The sequence below is a fragment of the Ochotona curzoniae genome, unplaced genomic scaffold (assembly GCF_017591425.1).
Source record: "Ochotona curzoniae isolate NIBS_2020 unplaced genomic scaffold, NIBS_Ocur_1.0 scaffold_3171, whole genome shotgun sequence".
Lineage (NCBI taxonomy): Eukaryota > Metazoa > Chordata > Mammalia > Lagomorpha > Ochotonidae > Ochotona > Ochotona curzoniae.
Window position 1 is genome coordinate 2,821,139 of NW_024467104.1, and position 17,438 is coordinate 2,838,576.

Genomic DNA, 17,438 nt, shown 5'->3' on the forward strand with positions numbered 1-17,438 from the left:
CTTTGGATTGGCTCAGCTCAGGCTGTTGTGGCCACTTGACAAAAAAAAACTAGTGAAAAACTAGAAAAAAAAAAAAAAACTAGTGCTTCTTCTTTCTGTAACTCTGTCTTTCAAACCATACAAGAAATTTTTTTCTAAAAAAGTATTGTGAGAAATGAGAATTTTTCGTTGTGAAATGAAAGGGTTGGTTCAGGTGATAGAAGAATATTATTACAAGGGCTATGGCTCTATAATTTCATCTTCAATTGTCAAGGAATCCTAATATTTTAATTTTTTACCTTCTACATGACACTAAATAAAAGAAAATAAATAAAAAGTGCGTACTGTTTGGAATAAATCAATATAATCCCTTCTTTGCTTCTCAAAGGAATAGTCTATTCCTATATAAAGAAAAGCCCCGTCTTGCGCATACTCACCTTCTGTTTTGACTTTACAGGTAGGAAGTTACCCCGGGCCAATGGGGGTGACACCTCAAGCCGCTGGCCTCACTCTGGTGTGTCTCTTTCATCAGAGCGGTCCTTTAGAGATGGGGGGGAGGGGCGGCAGAGGGTTAACAACCAAATGAGCATTCGCCTCATTTGACAGATTTGCCATGTAGGAGTGAAAAGCTCCCCACAGGAACGTGTGCTCTGCAAAGCAACATCCTGCTGGCGACAAGATGCCTCTCTCTGTACGTGGCCTCTGAAGAGGAATGCTCATATGTTGCCTCCTTGAAGCGTGCCTGCAGTAGAACTGGGAGCTGCAAAGGCAGGACATTAAGCAAAGGATGAAAACAAAGGTTTGGACTGAGATGGGGTGGACAGCATGAGGGAAGAGGCTCCTGGCTCCTGGCTCCCAGCTTTGGATCACTTCGGCTCTACCTTGCAGCCATCTGAATAAAGAGTCAACATATGGAAGATTTCTCTGTCTCTCCTTCTCTCTGCAAGTCTGCCTTCCAAACAAAGTTAATTAGATCTTTAAGAAAAACATATGCATGTATTTCAGAAATGTTTGCACCCAAATCAACTTATATTTTAACTCCATGTTTCCCCAAACCCTTTCAAGTTCCTTCATGAGATTCACTTCCTCAGGGAACAGTTTCTTGTGCCTTCTGATGTCTGAAAACTCAAGAGTCATTTACTCATTTATATTTTTAATTATTTTATTTATATAAAAGTGAGCAAACTCCATATATTTCCCAGTGCAGACCTGGCAGCAAAGTGGTGCTTCCCACCCCCTCTCTTCCTTCTTCATTTCTTTATTTTTTTTAATTAAAAAAAAATTTCTGATGACATAATTTCAGCCACAATCACAAGCTTCTACCTCATTAGGTTAAAAAAAATTTTAAATAATTAGCTAGTAGAAAAAAATTGCTGTTCCTCAAGAATATACACAGAAGCTTGTAAGCGATAATCAGTTCTCAAAATGTCCTTCTTGCTCCTGTGGGTTACATCTCTGTGCTCTGGGTATTTGTTACCACAGATCTGGGAAACCATGATATTTGTTTTCATCAAGGCCACATGATTTAGCCAGTAAAGAATTGTGAGTTTCACATTTAAAGTAAAAATATGGATTTAGTTGTCTTGTGGTCTTTTGTTTGTTTGTTATCTTTAAATCTCGAATTAAATGGTGAAACAGATCAAATGCAGCTGTAACACATCATCAGAAAGTCATATGTGAGACACAAAATGAATCACCACTTCCTTCCCATCGTGCCGTGAGACCTGAAGGAGCCTGCACTGGGGGTCATTGTGCTATTCCTATTTTAACGAGTAACTTTCCAGGCAGGTTTTTGGTTTGTTTGGTTTTGTTGGTTTGGTTTTGTTTTAACTCTGGAACATCTAGTTACAGAAAACCAGAAGGCAATGGGGACCCAGAAATGAGCTGAAAAAGTAAAAGTAAAGCAGGCCCAGAAAGCTATTACACAACCTCATCATAGATTCACTGATCTTAAGGGTGCTGAGAAACTCGATATTTAATGCAGAAGACATGTGAGGGTGTTTTTCCCCCTCCAAATGTTCTAAAAGCTTTGGTAATTTTGTTGGAGGCAAGAAGCACAAAGAAGAATGCAGATTCTCTAGAGAGTGGTGTGTTTATTCAGGTTCAAGTGCAAGCCATGCATCTACTAAAACCTAATGCTTCTGGGTACAAAGTAGCCTAATATTGTCTCCAGAATATGTCCTTGCACATTAATTAATAAAGGTTTAGGAAAATTTTTAAAAAGTCATGTCGAGTGAATGGGAGTACAGATGAGAGACTAGGACGTTGGAAAGATTCAATCCCAGCTCACCTGACTCTTGATCAAGCTTCTTGACCTTTAAGTCACAACCTTCTCTGAAGCTAAATTATTGAAAGTGCTGAGATATATATTACAAATTTTAGCTTCTCAAACTCATGGACCAAAGAAATGTACAATGTAATAGTGTAAACTCCAGTTGATAAATATTATAAATGAAGATGTGACTCTTCCACCAAATGTGATAGCAAATGGAAACTTTGGAAACAAGCAGAAATTTAACACATTTGGTTATATACTGCAGCCATCTGCCTTAAACCACCTTGGAAAATGAAAACAAGGGTTTGTATGTGCTACGTGGTTCGATAAACAGATCATCTTCCTAAGACATTTCACAGCTTCTCCCCAAAGGCACAAATACCCAACTGCTATTGGGGAAGAACTGAAATCTGCAGAACCTCAAAGCCATGACAGCATCTAGGTCTGAGGAAAGGTTTATGCCTTAGCAATCTGCCTACTACCTACTCACACTTACAGACTAGAGGAAAAGTTTGTTGAGTAATTTCCAGAATGCACTTTTCACTTTTTTGCTCCTAAGACTGTAGATTGAAGAGTTTAGCATGTGAATCATCACAATGGCAAACACAGATGTTACTCTGTCTGTGCCCTTGGACTAGTCTGAGCTGGGCTCAAGTACATGAAGATGCTTGTGCCATAGAAGATGGAAATTTCAGTGAAGTGGAATGCACAGGTGGAAAGGGCGGTCTTCCATTTTTTGGATGATGGAACACATTTTTTGGATGATGACGTATAAAAAGAAGTAAGAGATAAGGATGACCAGGAGTGTGAACAAGACATTGAAACTTACCGCAAAGAAGACAACCAACTTACTGATGTGTGTGTTGGAACATGAGAGAGCCAAGAGAGGTGGAATGTCACAGGAAAAAAAAATGATTAATCTCTTTGGAACCACAAAAGGAAAGTCTGAAGGAGTCTGCAACATGGATAGAGGTACTGACAAGACCACAGACGTAAGAACCAGTTGTCAGGAGAGCACACACACTTGCTGTCATGGTGGCGCTGTAGTGAAGAGGCCTACACACCACTGTGTGGTGGTCCTAGGCCATGGGGGCCAGGAGGTCACATTCTACAGTGGCAAAGCCCACAAAGAGGAAGCGCTGAGCTGCACAACCATTGCAGGAGATGACCTTGTCCCCTGAGTGCCATGCAGCCACCATCTTGGGAGCTACAGTTGATGAGAAGCCCAGATCCACAAAAGAGAAGTTACTGCAGAAGAAATACATTGGAGAATGGAGCTGGTAGTCAGAGAGGGTGATCACCATCTTCCCCCATTCCCAACCGGAGGGATGTGTTAGATGAACAAAACTAGCAGAAAAGGAATCTAAAGAGTAGGGTCACCTGTTAATCCCACGAGAATAAACTCTGTCACTTCTGTGCTGTTCCCCATTGAGGTCAAATAAGGAAAGGAGTTAATAAAACTCAAATGAAAGAGGTGGTGAATACATAATGTATTAGAGAATGTAGTAGATAAGGTATTCTATGTAAGTCACACATGAGCCCTTCCACTTATAAAACAGAACTTAATCTTGTGAGATAAGTGATATTGTGCCTATTTTACACAGAAAATAATTTGATGCCCAGGGAGCTTAATATTGAACAAGAGATTCTAATTAGTAGGTACCAAAATCAAAGTTCGCCCATTCATATTTCTGAATCTAAAATCCATTTACTCAGAAATTTAATTCTTCCTTTGTATTAGATAAACGCCATTACAATGCAGATATGTATCATTTTAAAAGCCTTGATTATTAAAATTTTAAGAATGAAAACCAAATGACTCTGTAGCAAAGAAGTATACATCTATCATTTCCTGTCTTTCTCGTTTCGCATCCAGTAACACAGCCTCACTAGAGAATTCCTGGAATTTTCCATGAACATACAATTAAATAGAGTGAAGACAGAAATCCTAGTAGTGTGTACTACACCAGGCATTGTTCTGTGCACTTTACTTCCATTGAACTTATTTAATTCTTACACCAACACTTTGGGTCTGATCCTATTCTTATCCCCATTTTGCACAGCAGGAACTGAAAATATGACAAAAATCATACTCCATTTTCAATGCTTCGTGTCCCTCACATTAGATTATTTCTAGTTTATTTCACATGCAGTGTTTTTCTGGCTATTATCTGCTTCTAAATTTGAGTAACATTATTACTATGTTATTTTATTATGTGACATTATTATTAAATTATTATATTGTTATTATACTTTTATAAAATAATAATAGCCAAGTAACCATTGACTATAGTCATGCAACTGGTAAGTATGGAAAGTGAAATTAAAACTCTAATTTGTTTGGTAATGAGTCCAGAGTTCTAGAATGCAATATTTAATGTCTGTAGGAATTTATCATTTAATAGTAGTTCACTCAAAACAGAGTATTGGATATATAATAATAAATACACATTTCATAAAGAAATATAAGTTTTGTGTCTAAATTCAAATGTATTTAATGCTCATATATATATGTATGTAAGATGTACCTCTCAGCAGTTTTTATGGTTGATCCTGCGTACAATCAACAACACCTCCCTTCTTTGTACTCTGAAAGCTCTAAGTCTTGCTTGGTTATCACAATTGGCTAGGAAACCATCCAGCCCTTAAACTAGCTCTAAGCCCCTTAGGGCAGCGGCTGTTTGTACCTCCTCTGGCCTACTGGCCTCTTGCACACATAAATAAACACTTGGTTCATTGAATAGACCATTAATAACAAAGTATTTAAATATTTTTCCATGCCATTTAATTCTACCACAAACAATCTATTGTTCTCTTGTCTAGCTGGGTCCACACTTCCTGCCAAAATATTACCTTAGAAGAGTGGTATGAAAAATATTTGAGGGTAACAATGAGCTTGGAGATGACCAGGCCTGGATAAAGGCTTATGTCCTAATTTTAGCACACCCATTCTCTCCCTACTTCACTTTGGTTTTTTTTTTTTCTTCAGCTTGGGAAGTTCATGGTGTTTTCCAATCCCTGGTAGCACAGCTGGCTCAGGAGAAGGAAGAAAGAAAATTGTGATGGGAGAAAAACGGAAAAACTGGGACACGAGAGCCAAAAACATCTTGTTCTGCTTGACTCTACCTTAACTTACAGTGTCATGATGTTTACCCAACTGGCGAGAAGTCCTTTTCTATGACACACAAAAAAAGAGGTGGCCAGGCTTGCCCTATTTGGGTGAGCGTCGCTTCCTGCAGGCAGTGTGGCCGGTTTCCCAAGAACTGGCTGAGCCCACTAAGGATGCAGCAGTGGACAGGAGTGTGATACGGTTCCAATCCAAAGCTTCTAGCTTTTCACCTTAATAAGGAATGTTCCAGTGAGTACTCCTGTAGATGTCTGATGCTGACCCTTTTCCCTGCGAATTAACTCCTAGAAGCTTCTATTTCTCAGCCTTTTCCACTTGCTCAGATATTTTCATCCAGTAATCAACTCATTAGCTTTCTAACGAGCAGCACTTGGAGTGACATTCACACAGCCGTTTGGGCTTTTTTTTTTTTTCTTTTGACTTCTGACGTGTCAAAACTGAGCAGACACGCTATCTTGTAATCCGTGAAAAGCAGCATCCTGACCTTGCAGATTAAGTAGCCGAGCTCTGTGATGCCCTTTGAGGTTGCACAATTACTGAACTGTAAAATCTGTACGGTCTTCCCGAGCCAGATCTCCCCGCTTCTGCACACTAGACAGCTCTTGTTGCAAAGTAGCTGCCCTATGCACTGTAAGATCTTTAGCAGCTTCCCTTATGTCTATCCACTAGATGTGAGAAACCCAGCTGTTCACCACCACTGTGTGACAACCGAAAATGCACACAGATGTCTCAAATCAACCCCAGGGCTAACATTCTTCCTATGAGAAAACCGCTGGTGTGGGGTGCATACAAGAAAAACAAAGCAGTGAGTCTAGAGTCTATAAAACGCTTTTGCATGCCCGTCTTCATTTAACGATTGAATGATTTGACAAGTAGATTATAGCGAGATCTGTATTTAAAGAAGCTGAGATTTGGTGAGATGAAGTGGCTAGGTCAAGGCCCGTCACCCCACCACGACTGCTGCTTTGATAGAGGCAGTCCACGGGGTCACTGCTTGAAGGACTATGATCCCTTGGCAAGATGACTTTTTATCCTCCCATACAATCAATCAACCTCGTTTTATTAACACAAGTGAAGAGAGAGCATTTTAAAAAACTGTGAAAGTTGCAAAAATGAAACTCATCTGACTGAGGGCAGATCGAGAATTCTTTTACCCAAACATCTTCTCAAACACTCATGTGATCCATTTTCTCAGCTAATTCTGACCACCCAAGTGGTCTCTTTCTTTAAAAGCTGCTACATTCTCCTATATGGAACTGCTCAGACGGCTGTCTCCTTCTCTCAGCAGTTCATATTTGAGGAGTTAATACCTTCCATGCTGTCCTTCCTGGCAGCCCTTTGCTCAAGCATTGCAGTCACAGTGAATGAATGTGCTTGACTCAGAGCAGCAAGGAGAACCCCGGAACCAGTACAGAGACAAGATTTGCTCACATGGCACCATCCCTAAAGAGTCATGAACTCAGGATCTAAATCCTGCACCCACTGTGCTGTCTATTCCAGCCCAATTCCTGCAAAACTAAGCATTTTGCATGACCTTAGAAAACATTAGTAGGACCTTTGAAAGGGAAAAATATTTGGGGAATTTCTAAGGAACGTAATGTCTGTTGGAAACAGAAAAAGCATTAAAAAAAAAAAATTGAAGGGCCATTTTTGTTGTTATTATTACAAAGAGAGAAGAAATAGTTTAGGCCATGAAGATAGTCTGGAAACAAAACGCTTTTTGATAAATTTGTTTCTGAAGGGGTTTGGAGAGTCATTCCCAGCCATCTTGGCTCATCTGGGGAGCTGCAAAGAAAACTCACAGTAGCGTGACGGTTGGACTGCATCTCAGGAAGGAAGAGAGAAGGTCTATTTTGTCCATCAGCACTTTGTGCATCATTATCTCCTCGTCTAGTCACAGGTGCACAGTAGATTCAAATATATGTTAGCTAAATGCATGAATTAGAATCCCAGGAGTTGCTTTGGAATAACGGCTTTGATGCAGCCTTGCTTTGGGATTGTAGGCAAACCAGCTTCCCTGGTAGAGAGGAGGGAGAGAGAGAGAGAGAGAGAAATACAGGGAAATTCAGACTCAATAATCTCTAGGGGGTGCTCAATACAAGGTGATTTATTTATCTCTTTAGAGTGTGGATCAATTGTTTCCCAGTCTCTATGAACAGCTGGTAGCAACATCGCATCTAGCAATGACTTTGCTTCTACTTGAGTAAAGGGGAGTAGGAATTATTGACAGGGATTTGGTGAGATGTGGCAGAGGTGTTGAGGGCAAATAATAGAATCCCTTGCCTTTTTTTATAGACTCATTTCTGAGTTCCTTTTGCTAGAAAAGCAGCCCTGGCACCCAGCGTGGAGAAGAATACTGCACTAAAACAAAAATCAGGAAAAACATATCTATATCCTTTGAGACTTGCGAGCTCTCAGTTCAAAACTGCCTTCCACCATCAGATTTTTTTGAAGTCTATAAAGAAAAGCAGGAAAGCCGTTTGATCTCTGAGGACCCCTGGTTTCGAATAATAGAAGGCTTCCTGAAGTTGGTGAGAGATGTGTAAAGGCAGTTGAGCTGCTGTTAGTTTGCGTGAGATCCTCTGTGGGTCATAGCAGGCTCTGTGAGACGGCTGAGCTCAGCCCAAAGTCCGCACCTATGTTTGTTCAGGTCCTCTGGAGGGAGGTTGCCTAAAGGCTCAGCCCCAACCCAGGTTCTACAAGATGTAAACAAGCAATCAGACCAGACTTCCAAGAGGAAATTGAACCATTGCTGAGAAGTACAAAGAAACCTTAAAAATCCTCTCCGATATCCTAGCATTGAAATCCTTTCCTTGAGAGTGCTGGGATCCTATATGGGCCCTAGTATGTGTTCTGGCTACTCCATTTCCCATCCAGCTCCCTGTTTGCAGCCTGGGAACACAGTCGAGGACGGCCCAAAGCTTTGGTATCCTGCACTTACTTGGGAGACCTGGAAGAAGCTCCTGGCTCCTGGCTCAAGATCAGCTCAGCATCAGTCATTGGAGCTGCTTGGGGGGTGAACCAACAGATGGAAGATCTTTCTATGTATTTCCTTCTCTCTGTATATCTGCCTTCCCAGTAAAAAATTAAATGTTAAAATAATCCTCACAGACGAATAGAAAACCCTGGTTCTTCTAGTCACGAGCTAAGATTCTTGATGAGAAAGTCCACAAAAGATGCTTTCCTTCAAAAGCACTTGACGGTGTAGCTGCTCTACATTCAACTCATGGAAGAAGTCATATCTATGGAGTCATCTCTAGGACTAGAAGGGAAGAAATTTTAAATATCAGATTATAGACAGCAACATGTAGCAGAAGCCCATTTTGGAATCCAAGTTCCAAACAGAACTGTGAATCAAAACACTTTTTGCAATGTTTTCCCCCCTTAACTGGCTTCAAGTGAGTTTTAACACAGAGTTTAGCAGAAGTAAAGCTAAATCAACACATACTAAGCGTGCTGAGTATTCTCTGGCCTTTGCTACATGCGTGTGCTGTTTTTCTCAATATCATCTGAACTTTATAAATAAAAAAATTATTCTCTTTGCAATTTTACAGATATTAAAACTGCATGGTATACATTAAGTACCAGAACTTTTGTCCAAGAGAATGAATTAAGAGTCTCTGGGGCAATAGGTAATTTCAGGACTGGAACTGGGAATATATGAGATAACCTTGGAGCAGCTTCTGGATCTAGAAAGTAAGGAAATCCTTGAGTCTGTTTGATCCAAATCCATATGCTTAACGTTGTGTTGCTTTGGGGAAATCGATGCAGGAAAACAGAAATGCTCTCAAGATAAAGTGCTATTTCTGCCACGTCTTCACACTTGTGTGTTCCAGAACAGTCCATTGCAAAACTGAAGCTTATTCTATGTTGTTATGGAAAAAGTAACTATTACAATAAATTTTAAAATTTTGAAAGTAAAAAAGAAATAGGAGGTAGCCAGGCTAACTTAAGGATATTTCTACACCAATCTCAGAGTTTTTAGTTTCCGAACACCTGATTCATGTATCTAAATCTGAAAACTTACTATTATATTTGATCCTTGCTGTTTCATTTAATCATTATAGGGACCAATGAAACAAATAAAGATAAAAGAAGAAAAATGAAGGGAAGGGAAAAAAGAGGGAGGGGAAAGAAAAGGAAGAGAATTGATAGAAGGAGAAAGAGATGAGGAGAGAAATTTTCACCTGTAGCCTCACCACCAGAACAATTGAGACAATGTCACCTGAACGCCAAGCATATAAGGTAGTTCGATGCTGTCTTTCTTTTATTATTATTATTATTATTATTATTGGAAAGTCAAATATACAGAGAGAAAGAGAGACAAAGAGGAAGATCTTCCAGCTGCTGATTCACTCCCCAAGTGGCCACAATGGCCAGAGCTGAGCCAATCCGAAGCCAGGGCCAGGAGACCTCTTCCAGGTCTCTAATTCAGGTGCAGGGTCCCAAGGCTTTGGGCCGTCCTCCACTGCCTTTCCAGGCCACAGGCAGATTGCCAGATGGAAAGCGGAGCCGCCAGGATTAGAACCAGAGCCAATGTGGCATCCCGGAGCATTCCAGGCGAGGACTTCAGCCACTAGGCTACCATACCGGACCCTGATGCTGTCTTTCAATGGGATTTTATATTCTAAAAATTTAAATAACCTAAACTGAAGACTATTAATATCACAAATGATCCTGTGTTCTTGCCCTGGAGAGGCGTAGGATCTGCACTTATTAAATGCATGACACAGGTAAGTTATTAATCTCTTTGAATCTCATCATCCTCATGACATTGAATACATCTTCCTTTCCTCTATCAGAGCTTTTAGTTCTTGGGGCAGCAATGACTCCTTTGGCTCCTGCACCATTTAGCTTCAACACAAGTTCAAGTTTACTCTTCATTTCCAAACAGAAAAAAAAAAAAAAAAAAAAAAAAGATATTTAAGGGATCAATTGTGACTTTGGGATTTGCTCCAGACCAAAAAGCAATGCATCTTTGAGTTAATGCTGCCACCTAGAGGCCATTTCCAGCTTTTCATGCCATGTGCTATTCCCAGCCCAAGACTTGAAAAGGGAGTTCTCACGTTCCCTGCAGCACGAACTACTAGCTTCAAAGAAGAGTAGTGATGTGAAATTATGAAAAATATTGAGAAGCTACAAGTCTGTCTAAAGACTTAATTTTATGACCACATTTCTTGGAACATTATCAGCTAGGTGATAAGCCACAGAAGGAACGGCAGTCCATAGGTGACAATTAAAATTCTAGAACCGGATGCACAGGCTCGACTTCCAGCTCTAGCAGGCTGATGCAAGTCACCCAACATCCCCAGCCTTCTCTCTCTCATTATGAGTTGCTGAGAGAACTGATGGCTTTGGTGGATGTATTTAGAATGCTAAGTCCAGTGCGGTTAATATAAACACCAATTTTGTCAAAAAGTGACACTAGAAGAAATGAAGCAACCTCCATGCCACACAGCTGATTAGTGACACAGCAGAAACCCTTGGCTCCAAGACCTCTCGTTGAATTCTATGCATTGATTTCTTCAAAAAATCCCCAAGGATCTGCTAGCTGAACAGTGCTTATCTGTCTGTGCTCTGTCGCTGGCATCGCCTAGATTAAGATTAAGGCTGTCTGATGTTCACTTCGCTCTCTCCATCTAAACCCGTCCTGTCCTCTTCTACTTGACCATCTCAGAACATCTCCCCTCTCTTTTGGAGGGGTGGTGAGAGGACGCAGGTCAGATTCCCCACATCTTCTACTTTTGTGAAATCTTAGTACAGCAATTACGTCCTTCCCCAGCACCCAGCCTTAAGCACTGCTACCTCATTTGTCCAAAGTCATGCTTTAGTTACCCATCCCTTTTTTCCCCCCAAATTTCAGCATTGCTTTCCAGCCTAAGTTATTTCTGTGCCGTACCAGTATTCTGCCTTCAAAGTGATCAACAGAAGTTCACCGCATTTCTCACTCTCTCCTCGAGCCATGGCCTTAACTAGTCCATTCCACTCCAACTGTGTTCTCAAGGACCACTCCACCACAGTGGAGACCCAGCTGCACAGACGGCACACGGACACAGTGTTTGTTGCCCTTTGGTTGCCATCTTCAAATTCTTAAAAACTTCGTGTTTCAAGTTGTATTTTTGAGACACCACGGTTGCTGCCTCTGCCCACTGCCAGGTGTGGTTAACCACACAATGATCTTCAACATCACGGTCAATGGTCAGTTTGGGGCTGGATCTACCTTTCAAGTAATTTGCACAAAATGTTCCAAATATGAAGGAATTATTTCTGCTCTGAGCTGTGCAGAGAAGGGTGTTGGTAATAAGGATTTCTGCTTTCACAGACTTGATTTTTGCTTATAAGATACCGTCCATCCTACTTAGCCTGCCATTTAGTTTCATCCCAAGTTTTCCCATTATTTCTTCCTTTATAACCACTGCATCACTTACTCTCGATCTGCACTTCTAAGTGCCTGAATCACGGTGTCTGGCACAGAACAGAGCCCCGGCGCACCAGCTCTCCCCCATCGACCACACCATGAGTATGTTTCTCCATCACCTAGGTTCATGCCGCTTCCTCAGGCTGTAGGTTTATGCCTCTCACTCACAGATTCAGATTACAGTGATTTCCATGGTGACGTTACTTTCTGAGTTTGTAAGAACATGCCTGTGTCCTAACCACGCTTCTCCAAGTGTTGTTTCTTAGTTTTGTGCACAGGCCTTCTTTCACCTCCCCATCCAGCTTTTCCTGTCCTTGTGTTCTTTTTATTCTGTGACCTTGACGTCTGTGTCCAGGGAGGTCATATTCTGTAAGGGTGCCCCTGTATTCAGCACTAAACTGTAAATCCTTTGAGGGTAGAAGTGATGCCTGCTCCTCTTAGGTTTTCTCCTGGAACCTAGAACAGTGCCTGGGCATGACAAATTACGCAAAAAATAAAAAAATGCTACCTTTTTCTCTGTTTAATAGGTTAGCTACAGAGATATTCACTGTGAAACCTACAACAGGGAAATGTATTTGTCCTTAGTCCACCGAGTTCACTTTCGTGTCCCCAGAGTGAAGGGCTGAAGGGTTAGCAAGATCTCGATGGGATTTATGAAGGGACGGTAACATGTGACAAAGCTTGGGCAAAGAATCGTTCCTGAGATCAAGACCCACATTGACAAGCTCCCCCTGCCTGCCAACACTAACTCAAAAGCATGAGTCCAAAATGATGGGACACACACAAACACACAATATAATTTTCCCTTTGGTAGATTTGGGATTGGCCGACAGAGTGACACCATCTTGCTGTGGAGTCCTAGCTCTGATGTTGAAGGAAGTACTGGTGGTTTCGAAGATTCTCTTAGCATTTTCCCTTGGAGTGTGGGAGGATCGTTGGAGAATCATACAAATTTTGTCCTTGGAAGATTTCTGAACTATTTTCCCATGGCTGCGATCCCTTCACTTAGGTTACATCTTTCCTATCTTTGGGATGCAGCTAACTGCATGGATTTCTGAAACCATTCACTCCTGAGCATTACTTTTTCAATTTGTTTCAGAAAAGGAAGATTATGAGCTCAAACCCAAGCACACTTCTCTTAATCTCTCAGGATTTTGGATTCCACCCACTTTCATCCTGAGCCCTAAAAAAAAAAAAAAGACTTCTAAAATCATAAAAAAAAAAAAAAAAAAAAAAAAACTAAGAACCTGCTATGGTGTTACCGTTTCCATGGAAATGCTGGGGCTGGATGCCGCATTCACTTCTCCACGTATCTCTTAAACTATTTCACTAATGCCTTTTACATATGATACTTGCTGGTTTACAAAATCCTCTGTCTTTTATTATCTCAGTTAATCCTCTTGGCAAACCCACATGGGAAGTATTATCACCCACACTTAGCATATTATGAAACTGAGGTGGGGGGAAGACAAGCAGCTTAACCAAGGTTCGCACAGTCGGTAAGAAGTAGAAGCAGCACTTCAACTTGAGTCTGATGCCAGGGCTGCTCTTCTTGACGTACACTCTCAATAGCACGGCCTGCTGAACTAGATTACTTTCATGCCCTAGCACCCTTGCTTATCCTTTGAAAATTCATTTCCTGGGCCATATTTCCTAGATGAGCTTTACATCGCTAATACAGAAGCTAAGAGATTGCAGCCCAGACATGGAATTAGCAAACTTGAATACCTGCTCTAGTCTTGCCATCAAATTGAGTGGCTTTGGTCTATTCAAGTGGTCACTTTTTCCATTCACAAACGGAACTAATGATATTTGCCTGTGAACTCACTTCATCAGTCTCTTCTGCCACCACTACCCTCCATAAAACACATGAATCATCCGAAGACTTGGACTAAAGTTTTGAAAATGAATGCCTTACCACACTTTCAAGGTGTCATAACGACCTCTGCAGTTCCCCAACGGATGCTATCAGTTCCCCGTTCATATCTGTGGGTACTCACTTGTAGGTGAACATCAATGCTTTCTGTTCACATCAGTAGACTTAGAATAGACATTTAAGAAGACATCTTAGAATAAGCAGCTAATAGACACTCTCAGACACCTCTATCACCAGACATCTACGACTTAGAAAAGAGGTTTTCTTAGACATGGAAACACACTCAGCTTGCACACAGTGATGGGCTTGGGCGTGAGTGTCGGTGTCCTGCGACAAGTCCCAGATGCTCAAAGGTGTTGCCTTCTAACTGCCCAGAGCTGCAACCCGTGTGTGGAATTGTCTTGTTTTCCTTTGCTGCTCTTCCTCCTCACTCTCCTACCTGCGTACACGGAGATCACTCCTGAATACATAGTGCACATGTCCGTGTCTCAAGGTCTATTTCTAGCAAAATGCAAACTAAAGAGACACTCCAGGATAATCCACAGCATCGCCAGATTGCGTAAAGGGAGTGAGGAACAGGCCTGGCCTACACTGGCTTTCCTTCACAGTGCTTGTGCTCTGTGTCTGTTATGGATTGAAATTTGGCTCCTAAAACTGACAGGAATGTTTACATTGCAGAGTGTTATGTTAACACGGGACAGATTCAGGTGGAGAGTTTATCTGACGGGCCTGGCAGGAAGCTGTTGAAGCTTGCTCTCTGAAGGTGATGGTCCCGATAGGGATGGTTGCATAAGCCCAGCTTGCTTCTTGCGTCTATCTCCGGCCTCTGCCAACCTCCTTCTGACACTGGACTGATGGGGCTGCCCTAATCTTGGAATATTGGACTATGTATCTCCAACCGTAAGCCAAAACCTGTAAACTAAAAACTAACTAACACCTTTTCTTCTTTGGAATCTCCTCTCCAGAATTTAAAGTGATGAAAAACTGACACTGGGATTGATGCAATGACAAAGCAAGCTCACCCTCCACCTGTGATATGGAGTCCTATACAGGTGTCGGTTTGTCTCCCAACTGCTCCACTTCCAATCCAGCAACCTGCTTATGGCCTGGGAAGGCACCTGAGGATGGCCCAACCCCTTAGGTCCCTGTATACATGAGCGAGCCTGGGAAAAGCTTCTGGATTCCAGTATCAGCGCAGCTCTGGCCACTGAAGCCATTTGGGGAGCAATTCAGCAGTGGAAGACCTCTTTCTCTGTATTTCCTTCTCTTTGTATTCTACCTTTCCCATTAAAAGAAAAAAAATCTGACCATTACCCTTGTTTATTTTCACATGTTGCCATTTTTCTAGAAACTCTGGGAACTTCACCTTGCCCAACTCACAAGTTCTGTTGTATTCTCCTCTTTATCCTCACCTATTTTTCCTCCTTTTCAGAATTGTTGGATTATCTTATGAAAACCTGTCCCTAAGCTCATTTCTATTTTTGATCTTCCTATATTTCTTTACTCATGTGTGAATATATAAGAGCATTTCCAGTGAATAAAAATTCTATTTTCTAAGGGTTGTTGAACATAATAAAAATCATCACTCCTGACTTCCGAAGCACAGAAAAGTGTGTTTGAGATTCTGCCTCAGAATCATGATAAATGTTCTTTTTTTCCTTTCTCAACTTTTTGTATACCTATTTTCTTTAAGGAGAAATTTTCCGGATGCTATGAACTGATTGTATGTGGCCCTCCTAGATACATGAAAGTCGGTATGGTTGTATTTGTGGTAAGGAATTAAATGATTTTAAATGAAATCATAAGGGTGGGACATTGAACAGAATAAAATTAAGATCATTAATAGGAGAGACTCTAGGCAGTGTTCCGTCCCTCCCTTGAGGGAAACAGAAAACACATAAAGGCGGCAGCTACGTGCAAGACAAGGAGAGAAATTTCAGCAGAAACTCACCTTGCCAGACTCCAGTCTGCTGCTTTCCCAGGTCACAAGCAGGGAGTGTCATCAGAACTCAAGCAGCCTGGACATGAATTTGTACCCATATGCCACTGCACTGGCCCCTTCACTATCTCTTCTTGAACAAATATAACCACATACATTCACTGTGAGAAGTCGTCTTTACAGCTTAATGAGTTCTAGCTTTTCTGATATTCTTAAATATTTAGATTCCACTGAAAATTTCAAAATAGTTATTCATTAAAAGCAGTTACAGCACCTGCACATTCCTTTTAATGCTACATGTCTAAGTTTACTTTGTCGAATTGCCATGGCAACCATGAACACTATCGTATTAACACCTGCACATGACATCACAGAGTGAAGATGCTGTAAAAAGGATGTTTAGAAGTTAAATGTGCATTTTGCAGGGCCTGGAAGTCTCAGCTGGCGAGGAAGAGAGAGGCCCAGATGGCTGTACTTCTGCGTGACCCCCCACATTTCTTACATACAGTTGGAGTTACTATTTTACAGAAGTAACTGGTATTACTTCCTCTTGACTCTCAAAACTCCTTTATTACGTGTCCCAACAAATAACACAGATACAAAAAAACCAGGCAAGAATCATTTAGTCCATTCCTGTTTTCAAGTACTATTTCCAATAATGATTTAAATAAAGATGCCAAGTTTGATGCTACTCCAAAATGCACGCAGAAAATGGTATTAGAAGGTGAGTTTATATTGGTGAAGAGATATATTGAAATCCATGCCAAAGAGTCTTCAGAAAGCCCACAGAAGGTGTACACTAAAAAGAACGAGGTACAGATGTCAAGACATTTTGCACAAAATATTTGTCTTTAAAATTTTATTTATTTATTAGAAAGTCCGGTTTACAGAGAGAAGGATCTCCATGCACTGGTTCATTCCTCAAGTGACTGCAATGGCCAGGGCTGAGCTGATTCAAAGCACAGAGCCAGAAGCTTCTTCTGGGTCTCCCACGCAGGTGCAGAGTCCCAAGGCTTTTGGCCGTCCTCATCCATGTTCCCAGCCCATAAGCAGGAAGCTAGATGAGAAGTGGAATATCAGGGATACAAACCAGCACCCATATGGGATCCTGGCATGTGCAAGGTGAGAATTTTAGCCAATAGGCTACTGTGCCAGGCCCTAAACTTATCCTTTAATTTCATTTGTCTACAATTTAAAAAAAAATTTTATTCACATATTTACAAATATCAACAGACATTTTTGTAAATTGCTTCAAACTAAAGAAATCTAAAAGATTGGTTTTTGTTATAACAATTAATCAAGAAATTATTTTTAATGATCGGAGAAAAGCATAAATTTTATCAGTATCCTCTCTAAGGAAGCATGACTCCTCCCGCAGTGTTAGTAACAAAATGAGAAGACACGAGGGAGGCACTTGAAGAAAGTCTTTCTTTGGGCCGTGCCTTTCCTAACCCAGCCCTCAGAATGACAAAATCCCTTACAGCAACACTTCTTGAAGAAACTCAGAGAACGGGCTTTAAATTGTGTTCAGACTTGACTTTGTGAAGTAGAGATGGGTGTTTGAACTTCTAATGGACAGATTCTCTCCTTACATCATCAATTTTACAAAGCTTTGTTGTTCTTTTAATAGGATCCAATCATCTAAATCCAAACATATGTGATGATTATGGGTCTAAAGTAAAGAGTCCTTCCTTTTCATTACTTCTAGTATTTCTAAATCCCCATTTTACGCAAGAAAACACAAGAGTACAAATTTAATTCAAAGTGCATAGTATATAACAAACAAAAAGGCAAGTTTATCTACCAAACAAGTATGACAGTGAG

The 17,438-nt window shown here is 41.0% G+C and overlaps 1 pseudogene; it reads right to left on the reverse strand.

Moving 5' to 3' along the window:
* Window positions 1-2,732: 2,732 nt before the first annotated feature.
* Window positions 2,733-3,686, reverse strand: LOC121172393 (annotated as a pseudogene).
* Between the last annotated feature and the right edge of the window lie 13,752 nt (window positions 3,687-17,438).